At 37.8% G+C, this 24,192-nt stretch overlaps 2 pseudogenes; both read left to right on the top strand.

Moving 5' to 3' along the window:
• Window positions 1-324: 324 nt before the first annotated feature.
• On the top strand, window positions 325-22,602 carry LOC114026917 (annotated as a pseudogene).
• Window positions 2,546-2,795, top strand: LOC114026918 (annotated as a pseudogene).
• Window positions 22,603-24,192: the final 1,590 nt, after the last annotated feature.

Below are 24,192 nucleotides of genomic sequence, written 5' to 3'. Positions count from 1 at the left end.
AAGTCAACAGAAATTTGATTGTTTACAGCCCAGCACCCCCAACAAAATGAGTTTGACAAAACAATTCTCTACCCCCACTTTCCTGAGGTAATTTAGGGGTAGGTCTGAGTCAGGAATAGATAGCAAAGCAACAAATCCATAATCATTTCCTTAATTACCTCTCGTTTGTTAACCTAATCAAAGTTAATTGAAAACTAATCCTGATTGCCCAGAAGAACAATGTTTATTGACTGGACATTCCCATCCTTTGTTTTCTACCAATGATTAAAAAAGTCTGCCATGTGAGCTGGTACCTCTGAGACTGTAGGACCATTTCTCAGGGCAATGGATCCTTGGGGACTCATTACAACTACCCTCCAGGCTTGTGTCATTTTCCTGATCTTGTCTCTATGGAGCCAAGGATTCAAAAGGGGGAAGCTCCCACCAGGTCCCACTCCTCTTCCTTTTATTGGCAACATCCTGCAATTGGATTTCAAGAACATCACTGCATCATTCTCACAGGTAAAGGGACTGGATTTGGGGTTTGGATCTAGCTGCTTGGGTTGTGGGTGGAGACACAAAGGCTTCAAATGAATAATTGAATCAGGACTCATCATGATTTAGAGTCCTAGGCCATGGATGGTGTGGGTCAAGGGTTTTATGAGTGATATCTCCATTAGCAATGATGTTAGGTATGCATTTATTGTTTTGTCAAAACTTAGGTAGTGGAAGAAGAAATTCATCAAGAGGACCAAATCTTTACCTTTTGTAATGCATAATACTAAACTCAGGGGACACAATGGTAAAAATAAATGATTCAATTAATGAGAAATTCTTCAGGACCTACTATGTGCCAGGCACTGTGCCAGACACAGGAGAGAAAAATATCATGAAAAACAATCTCTCCTTGAAAGGAAATAGTTCCTGTCCTCTAGGGTCTTACATTTTACTAGAGAGATACAATAAATTCATAGATAAGTAAGTAGAAGGTAATTAGAGGGTAGAGAAGGCACTTGCAGTAGGGGAATCCAAAAAAGTTTGAAGTAGGAGAGAACACCTGAGCTGGACCTTGAAGGAAGTAATAGATTCTGATTGGAAGAGAGGATGGGAATAAATTCTAGGCATGGGAGACAGTCTGGGCAAAAACAAGGAGTTGGGACATAAAATAGCTAGCGGGGGAGTGTGGCAAGAATGTGAAGCTTGGGATGAGGGGTAATAAAATATCAATCTGGACAGTTAGGCTGGAGCCAACTACAGAGGCATTTAAGTGCCAAGTTATGGAGGCGGTAGGGAGAGTCTGCAGACTTTTGAGTAGAGGAATGACATGGACAGAACTGTGCCACAGGAATATTAAGTTGTTCATTGCAAAGGAGAAATACTAGAAGCAGGGGATTGAACTTGGATACCATTGAAAGAATGTATTAAAATATAATTTATTAAGTACTGACTACGTGCTAAGTATTGTGGAGATAACAGAGTAGGAGGTTTCAGCTGCCTGTTAGTCAGAAAGACCTGGTGCTCCTTAGGGCAAATTAACAAAACTGATAGAAATGCAGCACATTCAATGGCAATTCCACCAATAAACATCATATCTTTTCTGATGCTTAACTATTGGATTTTGGTGATGGGACTTTTCTAGTCTTCAGTAGTTATAGCTTCAGCACCTACATACAGAAGCAGTTGCTAGGGGTTGCTTCCAGGGCTGATGATGGGGGAGGCTGGCTGGAAGTAGGAACAGTGGTCTGAAGGACTGGGCCACCACTCCCAGGAATCTTGGGCTTACCTGCCTGCTAGGATCAGTTGTTTAGTAATCGGTAATGGTGTTGGGGAAGAAGGCAAGTCCCTTATCCACAATAATTGCTCCTCATTGAAAGGATGACTGTTGGGTCTGGGTTGGAAGCAGAGACAATGGTCTAGAGGCAGGGGTCATCGATTTGAAAGAGTCAATCACAAAGGCTCTTGAGTAGTAGTTCTGGGCTATCTCCATCAGTTTACAAGGGAACTTGGCAGTGGTTTGATTTGTCTGTCACATTCCATCTTCTCTTTCCCTCAGAGTGACTTGCTATGTTAACTAGTTTGGGTGCTTGTCTGACTAGTCTATTAGAATAGTCTAAGCAAGAGGGGATGAGAGTTTTAATTGGGTCAGTGAGGAGACAAGACAGAATAAATGTCAGAGACATGAATATAGAATATACCAGACTTGAACATAATCAATTAGATATGTATATTAAGTAAGAATGAAAAATCAAATATAAATCTGTGGATATCAGGGTGAATGGAAGTGCCTTTTAGAGAAGACCATCTCTTTTATGCCCTCAAGAGAAATGGATAAGTTTGGAGAAAGAGGTAGTTTTAGGGGAAAACAAATTATTTGTATTATGGATGTGTTAAATTTGCTATGCCAACAGGACATCCAAATTTGGAAGCCTCTTGTAAATAGTTGGCCATGTGAGCTTGGATATCAAAAGTGATAAATTCTAGTCATATAGCTGTGGGAGCCTTCTACTTAGAAATGATTATTGGACAAATCCCAGCTGCCCCTGAGGTGACGGAGAAAGCGGCTAACATGGCGGGTAGACTGGGCTGGTTCCTGAAGAAGGCTGGGGCCAAGGAGCCGGTGCTGACCATGTCCTTTGCCATTGGCACTTTGGCTCTGCTTGTACCTCCTTTAAGCCCCTATACTAAGTACACAGGCATGATCAACCGAGCTACCCCTTACAACTACTCCATTCCTATTCAAGATGATGACAACATTCCTGACATCCCCAGTCATGCTCAGAATTCCCAGGGTCCTTCAGTGGCTGAAGAATCTGTGAATCCTCCATTTGCTGTCCCCCAAATAAATGTCCTTATCTTAAAAAAAGAAATGATTATTGAAACCATGGGTGCTGTGATCCCCTGTTTAGAGAGAGTAAAGGCAGTTCATGAGATCTCCAAGGGAATTGAAAGAAAAAAAACCCCAGAAAACAGCCTTAGTGGGCAGGAGTTGTATGATGATCTAGCAATGAGGATTGAGAATAAATAGCCAGACATACAGCAGGAGAAGCAGAAAAGACCATTGTCATGGAAATCAAGAAGAGTAAGGTCTCCAGAGATTTCTTGATTACCCAAGCTCCTATTTCTTTCTCTCTCCATTTTTAAAAAAAAAATTTTTGATTGTGTTTTATTATTTCTTGATGTCTTATGAATCCATTAGCCTCAAATCATTCTGAAGCCAATTTTCAAAAAGAGAAAAAATAGAGGCCATATAATAAAGGACAATGAGTTTTATGCCAATTATTGGGAAATTTTGATAACAGATCAACAAAAAGATGTTTGGTGAACATCCTCATCAAAAAGAAATAATGCCTGGTTAACTTCATGTCCTTTTTTTTTTTTTTGGTGAGACAATTGGGGTTAAGTGACTTGCCCAGGGTCACACAGCTAGTAAGTGTCAAGTGTCTGTGACTGGATTTGAACTCAGGTACTCCTGACTCCAAGGCTGGAGCTCTATCCATTGCGCCACCTAACTGCCCCTAACTTCATGTCCTTTGACAGAGATGTGAAAGTACTATCACTTCAACTGCACAATCAAATGGAATATGGAATATGGGAGTTTTTTTTGCACTTGAATAAAGGTATAAGTAATATTTGCTACTGTAACTATAGTGTGAGCTAAAAAAAATATCCCCATTGCAGATTTGTGTGGTAATGGAGATCTCGGTTCTTCTTCTTCTTCCTATTTCCTTCTGAAATTACAGGAAGTGTATAAAACTGATATTACTTGTTCTTCAAATAGTGTTAGTTGTCATTCAATTGATTTTAATGCAATATAAGTTTCATATGAGCACTGTTTTGCCTTGGAATTTTGGATTGAATTAAGAAACATTTTCAAGTGTGCAACAAAAGCTAAGTCTTGGCAAGCTAGAGCAAGAGTCAGCAAACATTCTAATGGAGGACCAGATGGTAAATATGTTTAGGCTTTGCAGGCCAGAAGGCAAAATCAAGGACATTAGATAGGCATGTATGTGACAAACAAAAAAATTCCACAAATTTTTAGTCATAAAATTCAAAATATAATGATGATAATTAAGTACAAATTTTTTTAGGATAGTAGAGAAGCGCCCCAAAAAAGGACATAGGCAAACAGGGCCATTTTGTTACTATCACATTAAATTGGAAATACCCATTAAAACCACCCACTTGTCTATAACAGAAGATCCCAGTTTCATATACAATTCCTATGTCTGTTCTTCGCATATTTGTCTCCCATGCTCTGGACCTACTCTCATAATCCCCACCTCAGACTGGGTCTTCAGGGCTTGACTACCTCTTATTCCCACATATTCTAGTTATAGCCCTGAGGAGTTGGAGTGAGGTTTTTTTCATCCTAACAGCTCACGAGCCCCTACTGGTGTGGTTGTCCCATGATCATTGCTTAATATCAATAGTCAGCCAGACTTTGCTTTTGGGAAAGGGTAGCATAAAAAGCATTGTCAGCATGACATTTTAAAATATATGGGAGTCTACCTGAGAAGACAAACCCAGGAACTGTATGAACACAATTACAAAATACTTTTCACACAAATAAAGTGAGATCTAAATAATTGGAAAAAACATCAGTTGCTAATGGGTAGGCCAAGTTAATATAATAAGAGGACAATTCTACCTGAATTAATTTACTTATTCAGTGCCATACCAATCAAACTACCAAAAATATTTTATAGAGCTAGGAAAAAATAGCAAAATTCATCTGGAAGAAGAAAAGGTCCAGAATATCAAGGGAATTAATGAAAAGAAATGCAATAGAAGGTGGCCTAGCCATTCCAGATATTAAAGTGTAGTATAAAGCAGCGATCATCAAAACTACTTGGTACTAGCTAAAAAATAGAGTGGTGGATCAGTGGAATCAGTTAGATATGAGACACAGTAGTCAGTGAGTATAATAATCTACTGTTTGATAAACCCAGAGACTCCAGCTTCTGGGATAAGAACTCATTATTTGACAAAAACTACTGAGAAAACTGGAAAATAGTATGGCAGAAACTAGGCATAGACCAATGTCTTACACTATTTACCAAGATAAAGTCAAAATGGGTACATGATTTAGATATAAAGGCTGATAATATAAGCAAACTAGGAGAACAAGGGATAGTTTACCTGTCAGATTTATGGGGAAGGGAAGAATTCGTGACCAAACAAGACAGAAAATATTATGAAATGTAAAATGGATTAATCTGATTACATTAAATTGAAATTTTTTTTGCAAAAACAAAGCCAATGCAATCAAGATTAGAAGGGAAGCAGAAAGCTGGGAAACAATTTTATTACCAGTGTCTCTGATAAAGGCCTCATTTCTAAAATATATAGAGAACTGAGTCAAATTTATAAGAATACAAGTTGTTCCCCAATTGATAAATGGTCAAATGATATGAACAGGAAGTTTTCAGATGGAGAAATTAAAGCTATCTATAGTCATATAAAATGCTCTATATCACTATTGAGTAGAGAAGTGCAAATCAAAACAACTCTGAGGTACCTCATGATACCTATCAGATTGGCTCACATGACAAAACGGGAAAATGATAAGTGTTGGAGAAGATGTGGGGAAATTGGAACATTAATGCATTATTGGTGGAGTTGTGAACTGATCCAATTTCTGGAGAGCAATTTGGTACTATGCCAAAAGGATTATAAAACTGTGCATACCCTTTGACCCAACAATAGTACTTCTAGGTCTTTATCCCAAAGAGATCATAAAAATTGGAAAAGAACCCACATGTACAAAAATATTTATAGCAGTTCTTTTATGGTGGCCAACAACTGGAAATTGAAGGGATGCTCATCTGAATGCAGATTGAATCATACTATTTGCTCCCTTTTTTAGTTGTTTCTTCTTTTTCAAGCTTCCATTGTTTCTAATTCTTCTTTACAACATGACTCATGTGAAAATATGTTTAATATGAATATATATGTACAGACTATATCAGATTGCATGCTGTCTTGGGGTGGGAGAAGGGAAGGGAAGGGCATAAAATTTGGAGCTCAAAATCTTATGGAAGTAAATGTTGAAAACTAAAAGTAAATAAATTAATTAATATTTAAAAAAGAATTGTCAACATGAAACATCATCCCAGAAACCTGTTTTATATTTTCTGACAGGTACATATGTTGTCCAAGGGGAAAGAAGCTCAAGAATACATATCTGGCAAAGAGGAACCTCAATTCTTGAAAGACCTTCTAATGGAGTCTTTAAGATTTTCTCCTCAAGTGTTGTGTAGTTTTTCTGTGGGGCTCCTTGTACAAACTTGAAGCTGCCTTTCTTAGTTTTCCCATTTAATACTATTTTATTTTTTCTAATTACATGTATAGATATTTTTCAACATTCACTTTTATAAGATTTTTCTCACTCCCTCCACTCCCACTTCCCCAAGATGGCAAGCTATCAGATATGGGTTATTTATATACAATCATATTAAAGATATCCACATTAGTCATGTTGTGAAAGAACAATCACAACAAAAAGGAAAACCATGAGAAAGAAAAAACAAAAAAGTGAAAATCGTCTGCTTCGATCCGCATTCAGACTCCATAGTTCTTTCTTTGCTATGGATAGCATTTCCCATCATGAGTATTTTGAAATGTCTTAGATCATTGCATTGCTGAGAAGAACTAAGTCAAAGCTGATTTATAATATATTGCTGTTACTGTATACAATGTTCTCCTGGTTCTGCTCATTTTACTCAGCATCAGTTCATATAAGTCCTTCCAAGTTTTTCTGAAATCTACCTACTCATCATTTCCTATAGCATAATAGTATTTCATTACATTTATATACCACAGTTTGTTCAGTCATTCTGAAGTTGATGGGCATCCCCTCAATTTCCAATTCTTTGCCGCCACACAAAGAGCTGCTATAAATATTTTTGTACATGTGGGTCCTTTTCCCATTTTTATGATCCCTTTTGGATACAGACCTAGCAGTGGTATTGCTGGATCAAAGGGTATACACAGTTTGGTTGACCTTCGGACATAGTTCCAAATTCCTCTCCAGAATGGTTGGATCAATTCACAACACCACCCTGAAGGTCACAAATGACTGATACCCATCTAGAGGATGAAGTGAAACTATTGACCTTCATGCTACAACCAAATATTCAAATGCTTTCCAAAAAAAAAAAGTAGACACAACAAAGTCATTAGAAGGTGGGGCAGCTAAGGAATACAGTGAATAGAGCTCCAGCCTTGGAGTCAGGAGGACCTGAGTTCAAATCCAGCCTCAGCCACTTGATACTTACTAGCTGTGTGACCTTGGGCAAGTCGCTTAACCCTGATTGCCTCACCAAAAAAATAAACAAACAAACAAAAAACAAAGTCATTAGAAGGTGAATTAACTTTAAAATTAATGAATAGTTTTCATTTTTTGAAATTATTAAGTACACAGTGGTTAGATTTTTTTTACAAAATAATGTACATTTTTGAGGATATATAATTGAAGGTTCTTGAATGTGGTGCTACTTGAGTACAGCAAAATGTTAATGTGGCCTTCCAACAAGAAAAGATTAGAGAAACCCAGAGAGAAGAGAGTATATGGGAATAGAGTGTAGTCAACAGTGTCAAATGCTGTAAAGAAGTCTGGAAGAATGTAGATTGAGATAAATCCATCAGATTTGATTATTCAGAGACCATTAGTAACTTTGGTGAGATCAGCTGGAGTTGAGTGTTGATTACTGAGTAAATACTGCAAATATTTCAGAAAGGAGAGGAGGCAACAAGAGTATATAGCTTTTGTTAGAAGATGGCAATCCTCTCTGCATGCTGTGTGGCCTTTTTTCATGTCTTCCTATATATCTTCTATAGGTCATCTACCCAACATCAACCCCAGCCCCCCCCCCTTTTTTTACAACCTCTTTACACTAGAAGGTTACCTATGGAGCACACAAGGAAACTCTACTTGAGAAAAATACTATGCCGTATAATGACAGGGATTCCCAAGGCGTAAACTAAAAGGAATAAGAATACTATTTTGTTGTCCCTCAGCTTATGCCTTTGTATACCCAGAATTTGTTAACAACATATGGTCCCATGTATGCATAGGTATACATATGGACACATGTATATGGCATACTATGAGGTGGTTGTGGGAGTAAATTCCAACTTTCCAAAGTTTCACCTTGAATTACTCCTATTTCTTGGCATCCTTTTCATAGCTAGCTTAAAAACATGGCCCCATCTATACTCTTTATATTGGAACTCAGCATGTTGTGGTGCTACATGGATATAACATTATGAAGGAAGCTCTAGTTGCTTAAGGAGATGCATTTATAGACAGAGGAATTGTTCCAATATTTGAAGATGTACTCAAAGGGCAAGGCGAGTTTAGTGTATTTAAAAGAGTCATGGAGAAGCAAAAGGGTATGGCAGAATATATCCAGTAAAAAGTATCACCCAACCCATCCCAGAAAATAGTTACTGGTTTCATTTTTATTATTGTATTCTCAGTACCTAGGACAAAACCTTCATGAGGTAGGTACCTAGTAACTACCATACTGCATTTTATTTTCACATGAATTAAATAAAATTAAACTTGATCACTGAGTTAAGCCAAAAACTCTATAGCCACCATGCACATTATGCCCCATCCACCTCCAGTGTTAGAAAGACCAACGTCCTGTTCTTCTCCTTTGTCTAGGAGTTGTTACCAGTCATAGAGAGAGGTGGAAACAACTCTGCAGATTTTCCCTAAGGAACTTTGGGATGGGGAAGAGAAGCACTGAAGAGAGAGTTCAAGAAGAATCCCAATGCCTGGTGGAGGAGCTCAGGAAAACAAAGGGTTGGTTTTCAGTTCTTTCTTCCTGGGCATGTGGGGTCCAACTGCTCACCCATCCCCAGTCTTAAATATTACTTGTTTTGGGAGTCATTAAAAAAGTCTCTGACTTGGTCCACTGACCAGACAATCACTCTGCTGGGCCAGAGAACTCACTTCTCTCTTTTCATACTCAGGTATGATAAACTGTTATAGTTTCCTTACAAAGGGTAAAGCAAATTGTCCAGGAGAACATCATTCACTACCCTTAGAGGAATTAAACACTATATCCAAATGTGGATAGGAGAGATGCCCAGTTCCTACATGATAGGAAATATTTCAGTTAAAGCTGTTTTTTACTTCTTTGGTAACTTTTCTCTACATTAGGTCAGTGCACTGATCCCACCTTCATTCTTGGCTGTGCCCCATGCAATATGATCTGCTCTATCCTCTTCCATGAGTGATTCAAGTACAATAATGAGAAATTTCTAAATCTGATGGCCTTGTTAAATGAAAACTTTCAGGTACTTAACTCACCATGGGCACAGGTAAGTCTAGAGCTGTCTTCTTGTTTTGTGGTTATTTACTGAGTTTCAGCAATAGGATCAATGTACCATAAAATTTCATCACTTTGCAAGGTCGCCAACACACATGATCACACACACACACATTCACATATCTCACCCTCAAAGACAATAACATCATGCGATATCTTTGGTTCTCAAATAAGGTAAAGGTAGATATTTTCTTCCCCGTAGGCCTCTAAACTAGTTCTATGTCATACAAATATTTAAGTTATATGGAGAAAGACCTGATTGGTGCCTGCAATATCCCAAGTACGATCGTGTTCATAGATGTGGCCAAGTAAAACAGTTATCAGCAAAGAGCCTTCCCAGGCCGTATTGGAAGGATTAGGGAGGACAGCTTACCAAAGCTAAGTTAGTAAACCACTTAAGCAAACAGCCTAGACTGATTCTGGGAGTGCTATGGCCTAACCTCTACAATGGATGGACGTGTAGGATCAAAGCCTTTATTCACTGAAGTCAGAATTAAGGACCCTCACTCAACCAAAAGCAAGTTTTCTTTCTTTTACCCATCTTCTGTTCCACTTACAGCACAGGATATATACTCTAGCTAAAGCTTCTCCTGTAGAATGTAAGATTTTCAAGAATGAGGACTGCTTTATTGTTGTCTATGTTACCCTAGCCTAGAATAGAACTTGCTTCCTAGTGAGTACTGAATAAATGGTTAGTGGATTTTATTAACTTTATCTGAATTGTTTTGAATTTAAATGTTGGCTTTTCCAAGGTAAATAGATTTCCCTTAACTCAAATATCAGCTCCTATTAAACACAGAAATAATACTCTGATTTCTGGTCCACTCAGAATTAGTTTTGAGGTGTTTGCCAATTTAGTTTTAGATCTGAGAGGATTTATGAAACTCTCGGGATTTGTTCAGGGTAGCTCACTCTTCCTAAGTACCCAGGAGGGCGATTCCTTTGACTGTTATTTTGATTGAAAGATCACAAAATCATAGAATTTAGGGAAAGAAAGGAATTTACTAAATAGAGGGTTTGACTTAGATTGAAGAATAAAACTGAAATCTACCTCAGACAGATATAAAGGCAATCTGAGTGTATTTATCTTATTGCCATTCTAGAATATGAACTCCATGTGGGCAGGAATTGTATTTTTAGAAACTTTGTAGCTCTCTGAACACCTAATATTTTCCTCTATTGATTATTTTATAAGAATTCATTGAATTGACCAAAGTGGATTAGTAATTGATTAGCACAAATTAATTTATTTGAACTTATAGTGAGAAAGCTCATTATACAGTGTACCTTCGGACTTGCTGGTCCTCAAATACACACAAAATACTAAAGGCATGCCCTAGTTTTATTGGAAGTCTTTCCACATTGGTAAGAGCTTCCAGATCCTCTGACAGCCCAGGATCACTTCTGTACTTGTATTTGGCAAATTGGAGGACTTTAATAGGGGAAATAGCAATTACTGCTCAACCCAAAACTAGTCTTTCAGTTAGTAACCTTAACAAAGTCATCATTGTTTCTGTATGTTACCAACAAAAGTGAACAGGAAGTGAAAGAGAAATTCCATTAACAAACTAATGTACATATAAAATATTTGGGAATCAACCTACCAACATCAATAGTGGAACTGTTTGAATACAACAAAGCTCCCTTTATGGAAAGGAAGCCTGACCTAAATAATTAAAGGAATTTTATTTGCTCATAGGTAGGCTGAACTAATATAATAAAAATGATAATACTACCTCAATTCCTTTACTTATGTAATACCATACAAATCCAAGGATTTCTTGATAGTACTAAAAAAATGAAAATAAAATTCATCTGGAAGACAAAAATGTCAAGAATCTCAAGGGAAATCATGACAAAGTGGGAGCAGAAGGGAGCGTAGCCATACCAGATTCCCCAAATGATTTCTTACTAATTTAGTAACAGTGAAGAAGTTCAATGAAATAGATGAAGCATACTACAATTAGAACCAAGCTACCCTGGTAGCCTAATGCTTCATATAAAAAAAAGCTCCAAGGTTACTGGGGCAAGAACTCACTATTTGACCCAAAAAGTGCTGGAAAAACTAGGAACTGTTCTGGAAAAAAAAAAAGCTAAGACCGAATCTCACAATGTATGTGAAGATTAGCTTCCAATTTATACATGACAGATAAAAAATGTCACATTACATACAACTTAGAGACACAAGGAAGAGAATACCTTTCAGATCTGTAAATATGGAATATACATAGGGAATGAAAAAATGGATTTTGAGAATCATGGAAGATAAAAGGTCCAGTTTTTATGCATAAAATTGAAAATTGTTCACACAAACAAAATCAATGGTGCTACAAATAGAAGGGAAACAGTTACCTGGTGGGGAAATGCTTACATAAATTTTCTCTGATAAAAATATAAATGACAAGTTTTATAAGGAATTGATTCAAATTTATTAGAGCTAGTCACCAAGTGATAAATGGACAAAGATGATGAACAAGTATTTCTCAAAATAAAATGTCAAAGCTACAAACAGTCATGTGAAAAATTGTTGTAAATCACTAATAATTAGACAAGTGAAAACTAAAGCAAATCTCACTCTCATTTGGCAAAGATGATAAAAGAAGAAAATTACACATATTGGTAGAGTTGCAGAGAACTGGCTCATTAATATGATGTTAGTGGAGTCTTTCTGGAAAACTGTTTGGAAGTGTGCCTCAAAAGTCAGTAAACTGCATACTTTTTCAATCAGTAATGTCTCTCTAAGTTTTAACCCCTATAGACACCAGAGAAATGAAAAAGATTCATACTTACAAAAATACTCACAGCAGCTTTTTTGTTGTGGTAGAGACCTGGAAACAGGGGCATGCCCTTCAATTTAGGAACGGTTAAAAATTACGTTACATTAATTTGATGGAATATTATTCTACTAAAAGAAATAATGAAAGGAATCAGTTCAGAGAAGCCTGGGAGGAACTGCATAAACTTATGTAGACTGAAATGAGCTGAACCAGGAGATGATTTTATACAATTACAACAACATTGTAAAGACAAAAAAGTTTGAAAGACGGAATTATTTTGATCAATGCGATGACCACCATTGATTCCAGAGGACCCAAAGGAAAATGTTACTTTTTTCTGACTGAGAGGTGACAGACTGAATATGCACAATGAGACACACATTTATTGACATAGACAATGTGGTATTTGTGTTTTGTTTGAATATTCATATTTATTACTATAATGTTTAAAATTTTAAATTCAAGAGGCAGGAAGAGACAATGTTTGTTAATTGAAAAACAAAATAAAAAGAAGTTGATTTTGTACTTTCGGCTCTAAACAGAATCTTTCTCTGCCTTTCACTTCAAGTGCTGAGCTTCCCCAATGATTAGAGGTTTCCTTTTTGGAAGTCTCTAATTAATTGCCCTCCTTGGAGTCCTATTCACCCTTCCCACTAGAGCTTGGCAGCACTGTCCTCTGCTAATATCCCATCTCTGGAAGAGAAAGAAATATTGTCTTCTCTCCAGGTTTCTCTCTCTGCTCCATACCCATTTCAGTTGGAGAAAAAAGATCGTTACTACTTGTACTTCAGTGAAGCCAATGGCTTCTGACTTCCCTAGTTCTGTTGTGTCTGCTCTGTCTAATTAGAATAAAATGTTTTGTCTGCTGATGGCTAATAGAAATTCCCGCTCTTTCATAATGAATACCAAGTCTTTCCTGAATGGATGCCTTAAAGAACATTCTGCCACTTTACTGCAATTTAACAATTTTCACAAAAATTGGCCCCAAATGACTTTCTTTAAAAAGTGGATAAGTCCTTATTTTTCCTTCCAAATGTTTCAAAAAATGTTTAAACAAAGGTAAATATCTATGTTGGAGAAACAATGGGAAAACCAGTATATTGGCAACCTGTTGGTGTAGCTGTGAATTTTCCAGGCCACCTGGAAAGCAATTTGGATCTATTACTCCCAAATTAGTAAATCATGTATGTTCTTTGGACCAACAACATTACTATTTTCTAGTACCCCTAGAAAAATAAAAAAGAAGAAAATATGCAAAATTTAAAGTTACATGAAAAAAAATTGAAATGAGTTTTTTTTCCCTGAGGGGGGCTGCAAAGTACTGGAAACCAAGGGGCTGCTCTTCAATGGGGGAATAGCTGAATAAAATATAGTATGTGAACGTAATCGAATTCTACTATGTTTTGAGAAATGATGAAAGGGAAAGCTTTACTCCTAGCAAGACTTTATGAATGGATGCCAGGTAAAGTAAGCAGAACTAATTTCTTCAATAACAAAAACAATGAAAAGAAAAACACCATGCAAGGCTCAAGTACTCTGATCAACATCAAGGACCCACCATGATTCCAGAGGAATCATAATGAAACATGCTGCCTTCATGACAGAGACAGAATGGACTCAAGATGTAAAATGTGACACACATTTCTAGCTATTGCCAAAGTGGGGATTTGTTTTGCTTAGTTATGTATACATGTTTCAAGAGTTTTGTTTTTCTTTTTTTTCCCAATGTGTAGTGAAGATGAGAGAGAAAACATTTTTTCTTGATAAAAAAAGTTCATTAAACTTGAAAAGAAATGCAATGCTTTTTAATAGAATATAATAGTTTATAAGTAGACATATAAAGTTGTCTCTTTGTGACAATAAACTCACATGTGTTGGTTCAGGTTTGGGGGGGGGGTTGTAGTTCTACAACTTTTTACCAGCATTCAGAGTGTACCTCCCTGGCAAGCATAAAAATCTTTCTAGAAATGTGGAGGAAATTAAAGCTTTCATTTTGGAAAGAGTGAAGGAGCATGAAAAGATACTGAACCCCAGCAACCCTCAAGACTACATTAACTGCTACCTCTCAAAAATGCAGCAGGTAGGATGCATGGGGCACCATGTTTATTAATGAAGGCTGATATTCTAATGATTCTTACAGGTCACTCTCTTCAATGCATAAGAAGGGACACCGCAGAGTATCTAGGTATCCACATCCTCTAAAGATTCCATTGGCTTTCTAGTAACTGGGCTTTGTTTGATCTGACCCTCTCCCTTACCTGAAATCTGTAAGGGAAATTGTTGCAATGGACAGGTGTGTGTTGTGGAGTCATTTGGAAAGAATTCACAGACTCAGACCATCTTCAACCAAAGCAAAGGCATTAATTGAGGATTACACTCTCAAGTGGGCTAGGCTCCTTAGAGGAACCAGCAACTATCAAGGCAAAAACAGAGATTTTTATAAAGCAGAAAGTACCACCAAATATCCTGGATCTGTTCAAGTCACGATCCCCTGGTTACAAAAATGTACACAAAGGCAAAGTAAAACTGCTTGCAGCTGACCATAATGCATAAAATAATCATATTATAATAAGCCTATCTATATTACAAGTTCATCTAAAGGACAATCTTTGCTGTTACTGTGTAGGTGCCTGTTAGGGAAGGTCTTTTCTGTGTTTTAGTGGCCAACATCATGAATGGATAATACATTCTTTGGTTAAAACATTTATCTTGGGCAGAAGGGCTTCCTCATTGTATAGCAAATGTTGCTGACACAGTTGTTACTAACAATACAATTGTTGCAACCATTGCTACCGCCATCAAAATGAGATTGGAAGAATTCTGCTTTGCTGGGTGATGAGCTGCTGATCTGTGCTTTCCTGTTTAAAAGATATTTAGAAGAAGAAGATAATAGGAATCAATTAATAAACATTCACTAAGTGCATACTATGTGCCAGGTACTTAACTAAGTCCTGAAGACACAAAAAGAGGCAAAAGGCAGCCCCTGCCATCAATGAGCTTACAATCAAATAGGGGATATAATATGCAAACAAATACATATAAAATAAGCTCTAAACAGGAGAATTGGGATGCAAAGCAAGGTTTGGAGTCAGGAAAACTTGATGTCAAAGCAAAATTCAGACATTTCCTAGCTGTATAACCCTGGGCAAGTCATATCACCACTGTCTGCTTGAGTTTCTTCATCTATAAAATGAAGATAACAGTATTTATTTCCCAGGGTGATTGTGAGGATAAAATGATATGTTTGTAAAGCATGCTGTTACCTTTAAAGCAGAGGCAGCAGATGTCTCAGTAGATTAAACATTGGGCTCAGGAAGACTTGAGTTCAACATCAGCCTCAGACACTTCCTAGATGTGTGACCATGGGCAAGTCACTTAACCTCTGATTGCCTGAAAATGGATCTACTGGAGAAGGAAAGCCCAACCTCCCAGTTTCTTTTCCAAGAAAACATGAAATGGATTCACAAAGGATCAGACATAATTGAAATGACTGAACAAGAACAGACAACAAACTTTAAAACATTATATAAATGCTAGCTATTATTATAAATGCTAGCTATAAATGGCTCTGATAAAAACATTCAAAAGTAATTAATATCAGGAAGAGTGCAGCTTTTGTTTTGCTCCACACAATAATGAGAAAGATACAAAAACCTCCCAGAATCCCACAAGTCAAGTCAGAAAACAAACAAAACAATTATAGCATCCCATACTCTCTACTGACAACGAAAATTTACTCAGAGTTGTCATCAGGACATCCATCCAACATTCCAGTTAATCCTTAACTATCTTCTAGTCCTACATAGTCCCACTCTGACTGATAGAAGAAGCTAGGTGGTGGTATGGATGGAGTACTGAGCCTGAAGTCAGAAAGACTTGTGTTCAAATCTAGACTCAGACACTTTATCACAGTACACACCTGGGCAAGTCACTTAACGTCTGTCTGCTTCTATTTCTTCAATGGTAAAATGGAGACAATAATAGCATCTACCTTCTAGTGTCATTGTAAAGACCAAATGAGATAATATTTGTAAAGTGCTTAGCAGGGGCCTGGTACATAGTAGATGTTTGACAAATGCTGATTTCCTTCATTCCTACAGTCTTACCCAATAGATTAAACCTCCTCTAGAAGCAACAATCATTTTGGGAGGGCCGAACAGGCAACCCTCTTTCCCATTGGATCTAAACTGTCCATATAACTCAAGTCAATGGGGTAGAGGGTTATAGCAAGGAAGAATAGAAAGTAAATGTCTTCTTCCCCTCCACCCTAACCCTATCCTGGCAGTAATCCTTAACCCTTTTTTTCTCTATTCACACCACAATCACCCTAGTTCAGTTCAACATCATCTCTCATCTGAACAATGACAATTCACTCCTAATAGCTCTCCAAGCATAAAAACTCTCAATTCCTTCTTCACAAACTCGCAAAGTTAACATGAATGAGGTACAAGATTCACTGTTTCATTCCCATGATCAGGAAGCTTCAGAGCTCCTTAGACACCACACAAATTTATCTGTTTGGCTTTTAATGTTCATCACAATCTGGTTCTAGCCTGTTTTTCTAGGCTGGTTATGCATTTTCCCTGTTACACTCTGTGTTCCAGCCAAAGTGGTCTCATTGTTGTCCTCTGAACGTAGTATCTTATCTTTTGACTCTTGGCCTTTTTACAGTCTGACCCCCATGCCTGGAATATGCTTGCCTGCTTTCCTCAACTCTTAGTAATCCTAATATCCTTCCATACTTAAGTGCTACTTCTTCAGCCTTCCCTTATTCTTCCTGTTGTTAATGTTCCACCCAAAAATTTCCATGTAATTATTTTGCACAAATTTCATGTGTACTTATCATTAAATGTATTGTATTCCTTTAGCAGAATGTTAACTCCTAGAGTAGAGACTTTCTAATTTTTACCCTTTGCCTTTTTATCCCCACTACCTAGCACTCTGCCTGGCACATAAGAGATATTTCTTAGATTATTTGTTGATTGGGTGGTGTAATACACCGATAAAAATGTTAAACAACAAAGAACTAAACACAGATCATTAAAATCTTCACTAGAAGCTTTCTTCCAGGTTGATATAAAGACTTCTTTAATCTCCTCCCTTGATATATTCCCACATTGTTCCTTTTACCTCTATATATTTTTACCTTTCTTTCAGTGGCCCTGAACCAGTGGGAGATTTTTTAAAAATAGTTTTGAATTGACATAAATGCATAAAAGTATTGATTCCATTGCTTTATCTTTTCTCATTAATACATTTACCTTATGCTTGTCAAATTTGAAGGTTTCCATGTCAAGTATCTGACTCACTTGGAAATTTGAGGAAATGCCTGAAATCCACCTTTGCTCTATAAGTCCATCTTCTTTTTTATTATTATTATGTCATTTTATTTTTTCTCAAATTACATGTAAAAACAACTTTTAACATTCATTTTCAAAAGTGTGAGTTCAGAATTCTCTCCCTCCCTCCCTATGCCTCTCACTGAGAAGACAAGCAATTCGATATAGTTTATACATATGGAGTCACACAAAACATATTTATATAATCTATATTCATTGTTTTATCCTGGCCTAGATTATTTGCTTTTCCCCTCTTCACTGCCAGTTGATTTGAGTAGAAAATGAGCTTCTATTCAGACTTTGTCTTGGTCCCCATATTTTTTTAACCTTAGAAAGCTTCATTTCCAGGTAACAAGGTATTAGGTCTTCTCCCATTTGGGCCGCCCTACCATCCTCCCCTTTCTATTTTCACCTGTGTGACCTTGAAAAATCACTTCACCTTTCTAGGTCACAATTTCCTTCTTTGTAAAGTGAGTGTGTTGGGTCAAGTGATCTCCTAAGTTCTTTCCAGCTCTAAAACCAATTGCATATTTCACAGACTTTCACAGAATTTGCGAGTTGAAAGGGGCCTTCGCATCCACCTAACTTTAAGAGCTGTTATACAAATGGATTAGAATACTTTCGCTTCCCCACTCCCAGGAGACAGAACTCATAACAATGGTTTGAAATTACAGAGACACATTTCATTTCTACATGAGAGAGGATAATGTCCAAGACTGGAAAGAAATTCTTTATTAAGTAGTAAATTCCCAATCTGTGGAAGACTTAAAGCTGAGTCTTGATGACCAATTAAGGGAGATTTTGAAAAGGAAATTTCTGATTGGTCATGGCTTGGCTGGATGAAGTTCATTTTTCTTAAAAAATTTGAAATTCTATACTCTCCACCACAAGGCCATTCTCTCAATTGCTCATTCTGAAAATCTGAAAATCCTATTTCTTGTTGTTTTACTAAAATTCTGTCCTGTTTTCTGGTGAAAATATCAGTATAAGGGGTCACTTAACAGATCATTAAGGTTTGAAGTGAATTATTTGATCGGGTTCTCTCCATGCCATCCATGTCATTGATAGTAAATAGAGAGCTGACAGGGATCCAACTCTCTCCTGTTATGTATGAGGAAACTGGGATTTTGAGGAATGAAGTGACTTTCACATGCACACATACATACCTCTTAAGTTAGGCTAAATTTAAACCCAGGTCTTCTGGATTCAAAGTCTTGTGCCTTTTCCACTATGATGTATTATCTGAGGGAAGGAAAGTTGCCTGGGAAATGCAAGCCTATGGTTGGGCAGTGGAAGCCTGAGGGCATTAGGAAGGTTCTAGTGCCTTAGGACAGGGAAGTGAAGGTAGCGGAGGGATTCTAGAGCAAACTTTATATGTGTCATATGGTTCCTAATGGCTACCATTACTTCATTTATTTTGTACCCCTCCTTTAGGAAAAAAGGTAGTCCTCAGTCTGAATTTAACTTGGATAACCTATTGGTGATGGAAGTAAACTTATTTGCTGCAGGAACAGAGACAACCAGCAGCACCCTAAGATATGGCCTGCTGCTCATTCTGAAACATCCTGAGGTCCAAGGTAAAGTCCAAGAATTGCCATTCTTACGGATCAGGCTTGCTTTCCCAGTTCTGTATCTTGCTCAGGAGCTGGCCCCATATTTCCACCTTTTGGATTTGTATGTCTCCCACACAGATCAGCAACAGGTCAGACAGTAGTGTATTTAAGAAAACAGAACACTTGGGCAAGGCATGATAGTTATTCAAGTATGTGAAGGTCTGTCTTTGGAAATTCAATTGATTTTAGCAAATATGTATAAAGCTCCCACTGTGTACCCTCAGTTCTATGCTTAGGATGCAAAGATTCAAATGAAACACCCCCTTTCTTGTAATGGCTTACATTCTACCTGGGCTGATTCTGCTGGATCTAAAGAGGCAGAAGCAGGAACCATGGACAGAAGTTGTAAATTGACAAATGGAGGATTCATGTAAGGAAAGACTTGCCAACTATTAAAATTCTTCCCAAAACCCACTAAGCTACTCTGGAGGTCATGAGTTCTCCCTGGAGTTTCTCAAGCAAAGGCTGGGTGACCATTAGTTCATTCCATTAGAAACAGAATTCCTGTTCAAGTATGGATGGCCCTAGGTGAGAACAGGTCATTTCTAATGCTGAGCTTCTATGCCTCAGCAACCTAGGATATTGAGACTGGAGCTGAGATACATACTTGGTGAATGGTTTCAATCAAGATGATAATGTCATCACCAGCACTATCAAATTCAAATGAAGGTATCTACTTTCTTTGACAATAAGAGCTGGAATAAACATAGAGAATGTAAGGTTTACAAATCACTTCACATATATTATTTCATTTGATGACCTCTAAGGGAGGTGTAATTATTGTTTCCATTTTACAAATAATAGAATAATAGATTAGAGGTGTAGGGAAACTTAGAAAGCAGGTAATTTACGATTCCCATTTTTCAGATGAAGAAAATGAGGCTTTATTAGATTTAATGGTTTGTCTGAGTTTATACAGATGGTGTTTAAAGAGGAATGTAAACAGAGTTCATCCTGACTCCTATCCACTAAGCCATAGAAAATTATCCTATTGCTCCTGAAAAAGCCTTTGCGTTCCTGACTGAGTAGAAGGAGGACACTGAGCCCATCTGAAAATCATCTGAGGTCACATGATCATGCAGATACTCTACACAGACTCTGTTGGACATTCTTAGACCAGGAGTCTCAGTTGTTATTTTTGTTTTTATCATTACAGGGAAAATTCATGAGGAAATTGATCATGTGATCAGACATAATCGAATTCCTTCCATAAAAGATGGAAAAGATATGCCCTATATAGATGCTGTGGTACATGAAGTGCAAAGATTCATTGACTTCCTATCTCTCAACATGTCCCGTGCAGTGAACCAGGACATCCAGTTCCAACAATATGTCCTCCCCAAGGTCAGCAATCATGAGACCCAGGGATCTAGTGTTGGAAGACATTTTAAATATCATCTCGTCCAGTGATCACATTTTGGACACAAGATGATCAAGTCCTATTGTCATGACCTCATAGGAAGTTCCCCTTAAGGCAAACTTTTGTTACATATGGCTAAGTTGGATGTTATGCTGAATGAAGAATGAGAGGAATGTGTATACTCATCTTGGTTCTCCCTGCTTCTCATTCATGACAGCAATACTCTGGAAAGAAAATGTACAGGGAAAATAGCAGAATGATATTTCTCAAGAGAAATTTTTGTTTATATCATTTCCTCTTATTAGACAGTGAAGTGGATTGTGTAAATACTGTTATCTGTCCCATTGTGTAGACAGAGACCCTGTGTCTCAGGTCAAATAATTTGCCCAAAGTCATTTAAAAATGCTAGAGCTGAAACTCGAGCCTAGGTCTTTAGATTTGAAAATACTGCTTTCCAGGGGATACTAAATAAACATTGGTTGAATTAAGTTGAATTAGATTGAGGTTTCCTAGTAATGGCTGAGCAAAACTATTCTCCTTCAAAGAAAAAAGAAGGGAACATCCCACCTAATTTCACATTTAATATACCCCATTGAGTACTTTATTCAGTTCTACTCATCAAAACTTTAGTAAGAACCTACTATGTGAGAATTTCTGGTCCAAATGCTCTTGATACAAGGCAAGAAGAGAAGAGTATCTGACCAATGAGGACTTTGGCCTCTCCTGGAGGGAGCACAATTAGGAACCGGAAGAGTCAGCCCCAAGTATTATTTCTTTCCTTCAGACCCAAGCTGTGATTTAATTGGCAGAGTGGCTTCCTGCTGAAGAAACTCATTCAGGAGGAAGCCTTGGTCTGCCCTTAGAGGCTTTAAGCATTGTCTGAGGCACTGGCCATCCACATGTCCTGCCCAGAGTTACACAGGCAGCAGATGTGGACATGAAATATAGACCAAGAAACCAAGGACAGGGAGAGAACAAAGAACTCAGGGTTTTAGCCAAGGCTTCCTGTAGGAGGGGGTACCCAAGCCAATCCTTGAAGAAAGCTGGGGATTCTAAAAGGTTTAAGTGAGGAAGGAGTGCCTTCCATGCATGCGACATATAAAGGCATGAAGACCAGACAGGGAGCCTTGTGGATGGGGAATAGCAGTTGGACCAGTTTAGCTGGAAACCCAAGGAGGGCATGATGGGGGACATCAACTTGGAAAGGTAGACTGGGGCCTAAGCAGATTCTTAATGGCTTGACATCCCAATCTATATCATAAACAAAGAATTTTCTATCTAAGACAATAGGGAGCCACTGAAAATTCTTGCAACTGGCACATGAAAGATATTCATGATGATAACTGACTTTCCCCTGGAATTTCTTCCCTCTAGGGCACAACAATCTTCCCTCTGCTCTCCCCAGTCTTGTATGACAGCAAAGAATTTCCCAACCCTGGCCAGTTTGACCCCCAACGCTTCCTGGATAAGAAGGGGAAATTCAAGAAAAGTGACTACTTCATGCCTTTTTCCATTGGTAAAAAAACCCTTCTCATCTCTACCTCTTATTCTAAATGGAGAATCCTGTCCCCCCCTCCCACCCTCCTCTGGATGAGCCTCCTCCTTGAAGTTCTTTTGAGGATACACTGCCTTATGCTGACATGTGACACATTGTCCTCTCCAATATTCCCGTGGCTTCACTTCTTTTCAGACAACTCAACAAATGAACTGATCTTCTTGGCTGGCTCACCTGCTCCCTTATTTTAGTGGAACTCTGACTCCATTGCAAGATACATTGTACAAGGGCTCATCATGGGAAGAATGATGTGAAGAGGGAATTCCTTTCTGACCCTAGTGACCATGAATGACTGAAATATAACTCACAATAACAGTTCTCATCATTTCTGTCCATCTACATCCTTCCCTTTTACTTCTTTCCCCACTATTGTCCTGGTCCAATGAGTCAGTTTCACTTTGGCTGACACTATGATATTGCATGAAAATTTCTAAGCACAATTTTGTTTCTTTCCAGGAAAACGGTCTTGTCTTGGTGAAGGTCTGGTGAAGATAGAGTTATTTTTGTTCTTTACTACCATTCTACAGAACTTTACCCTCAATCCAGTTGGAGATCCAAATGAAATGAGCATCAAGACCAATCATGTTGGGTTCACCAATGTTCTGCCACATCATCAACTATATTTTCTTCCTCACTAAGGAAGAAGACGAAGTTGATTTGGTAAATGATCCAGCTGATTTCATCTTTTGGACTCAATAATCTTATGTTTTTTACTAGAATCCCCTTGAGGGAAAGACAATTTCCCATCTACTGATTAAAATGGCTTTTAATTTCCAGAGACAAAACAGGTTAGCAGAGTATCTTGTATGTCATTATGCAATAGGGGCTGCCTTTTACACATTCATGTGCAAACACCTCACCAATATCTCCATCCATGCTCTAATTCACACCCTCAGTTCCAGTTTTAGGGTATTTAGGAAGATCTGTAAAATATCCCCCCGAAAACCCATATTTACTTGTACTTTTTTTTCAAGTATTTTCAAGCATGATCTTATTTTGTAATAAATAGTTCTTGTTTGTGAGTTTTGGGTACAGTTAATAATGGCTGTGTTGCTAATAACTCCTAATGTGCAAATGTATGCTTGTACTTCCATACATTGATGATGCATGACTTCAGAAGAAGCATGGTAATATGAAAGAAGCCCTGACATTGGGAGCAGAGGCCCTGGGACCAATCGTGCCTCTAAAGCTAACAACTTATGTGGCACTGTATAAGTCATTTGAGTATTTGTTCTCACCTCAGATTATTCATCTCTGCAATGAATGGGTTGGACTATATGGGCTCAGAGTTCCCTATTATTTATCATATTTTGATTAGTGGAGATAGTCAATCCACCCATCCACGCTTCAGTGGACTATTTTAAAATGTTATATTCAAGGGAAAACTATCCCCTGGTGATAGCCACACTAGTGATGGACTTCTCTGCTATTGGCTAGGATGGTCACCAGTCAATTAAGTCACTGTCCATTGATGGATCCACAACTTTCTAGTTTTGTAGAATTTTCTAGAGTTTAGTTCCTAACCACCCGAGGTCATCTTCATGCTATAACACATCACAACACATCAATCTGTCAAGGATCTATGATTTTGCTGGTAAAGTCCCAGAGCAGGTCAGAACTCAACTATAACTCAGCAGCAAAAACTGAGAGAGTTGCCTAAAGGTCTTAAACGTCATGGGACTTGTCTATGGCCACACAGCTCTAGTGTTGGAAGCAGAATTAAGACCCATGTCTTTCAGACTCCAAGAACAGCATTCTATCCACTATAACATCCATTTCTTCATGTGGCTCATACCATTTGCAATCACCATTTTTCCTTCAGTTCCATGCCTCCCTATTTTCCCTGGTCCTCATTTAATCTCTTGCCTCACTTTCTTCCTTTCAGGGTCTTGACCTAATAGTGAATTCATTACATCTTAAATTGATCTCCACGTCAAAATCTTATGTTCCCTTGCTCTATGCAGACATACATCACTTACCAAGTTCCAACAAGAAATTATTCCTGACACTTGTTTTCTCTGTTACTATAAGCTTCATACTAGACACAGAACTCTTCTCTGACTCACTAGCTCCCTCCCTTCAACATTTATTCTAAGATTTCTCTTTTCAACTGAGTCCTCTCACATCACCCTCTCTCTCACCAGAATACTGAACTCAATATTTCACTGGAAAAAAATTGATAATATCTATTGGTAATTTATTTTCTACAATCTTATTTTCTATCCTAA

This window comes from Vombatus ursinus, unplaced genomic scaffold (assembly GCF_900497805.2).
Source record: "Vombatus ursinus unplaced genomic scaffold, bare-nosed wombat genome assembly UNPS02014847.1, whole genome shotgun sequence".
In the NCBI taxonomy this organism is placed as follows: Eukaryota; Metazoa; Chordata; class Mammalia; order Diprotodontia; family Vombatidae; genus Vombatus; species Vombatus ursinus.
Note: the sequence above shows the minus strand (reverse complement) of the source record. Positions and strands in the feature narration are given on the sequence as shown.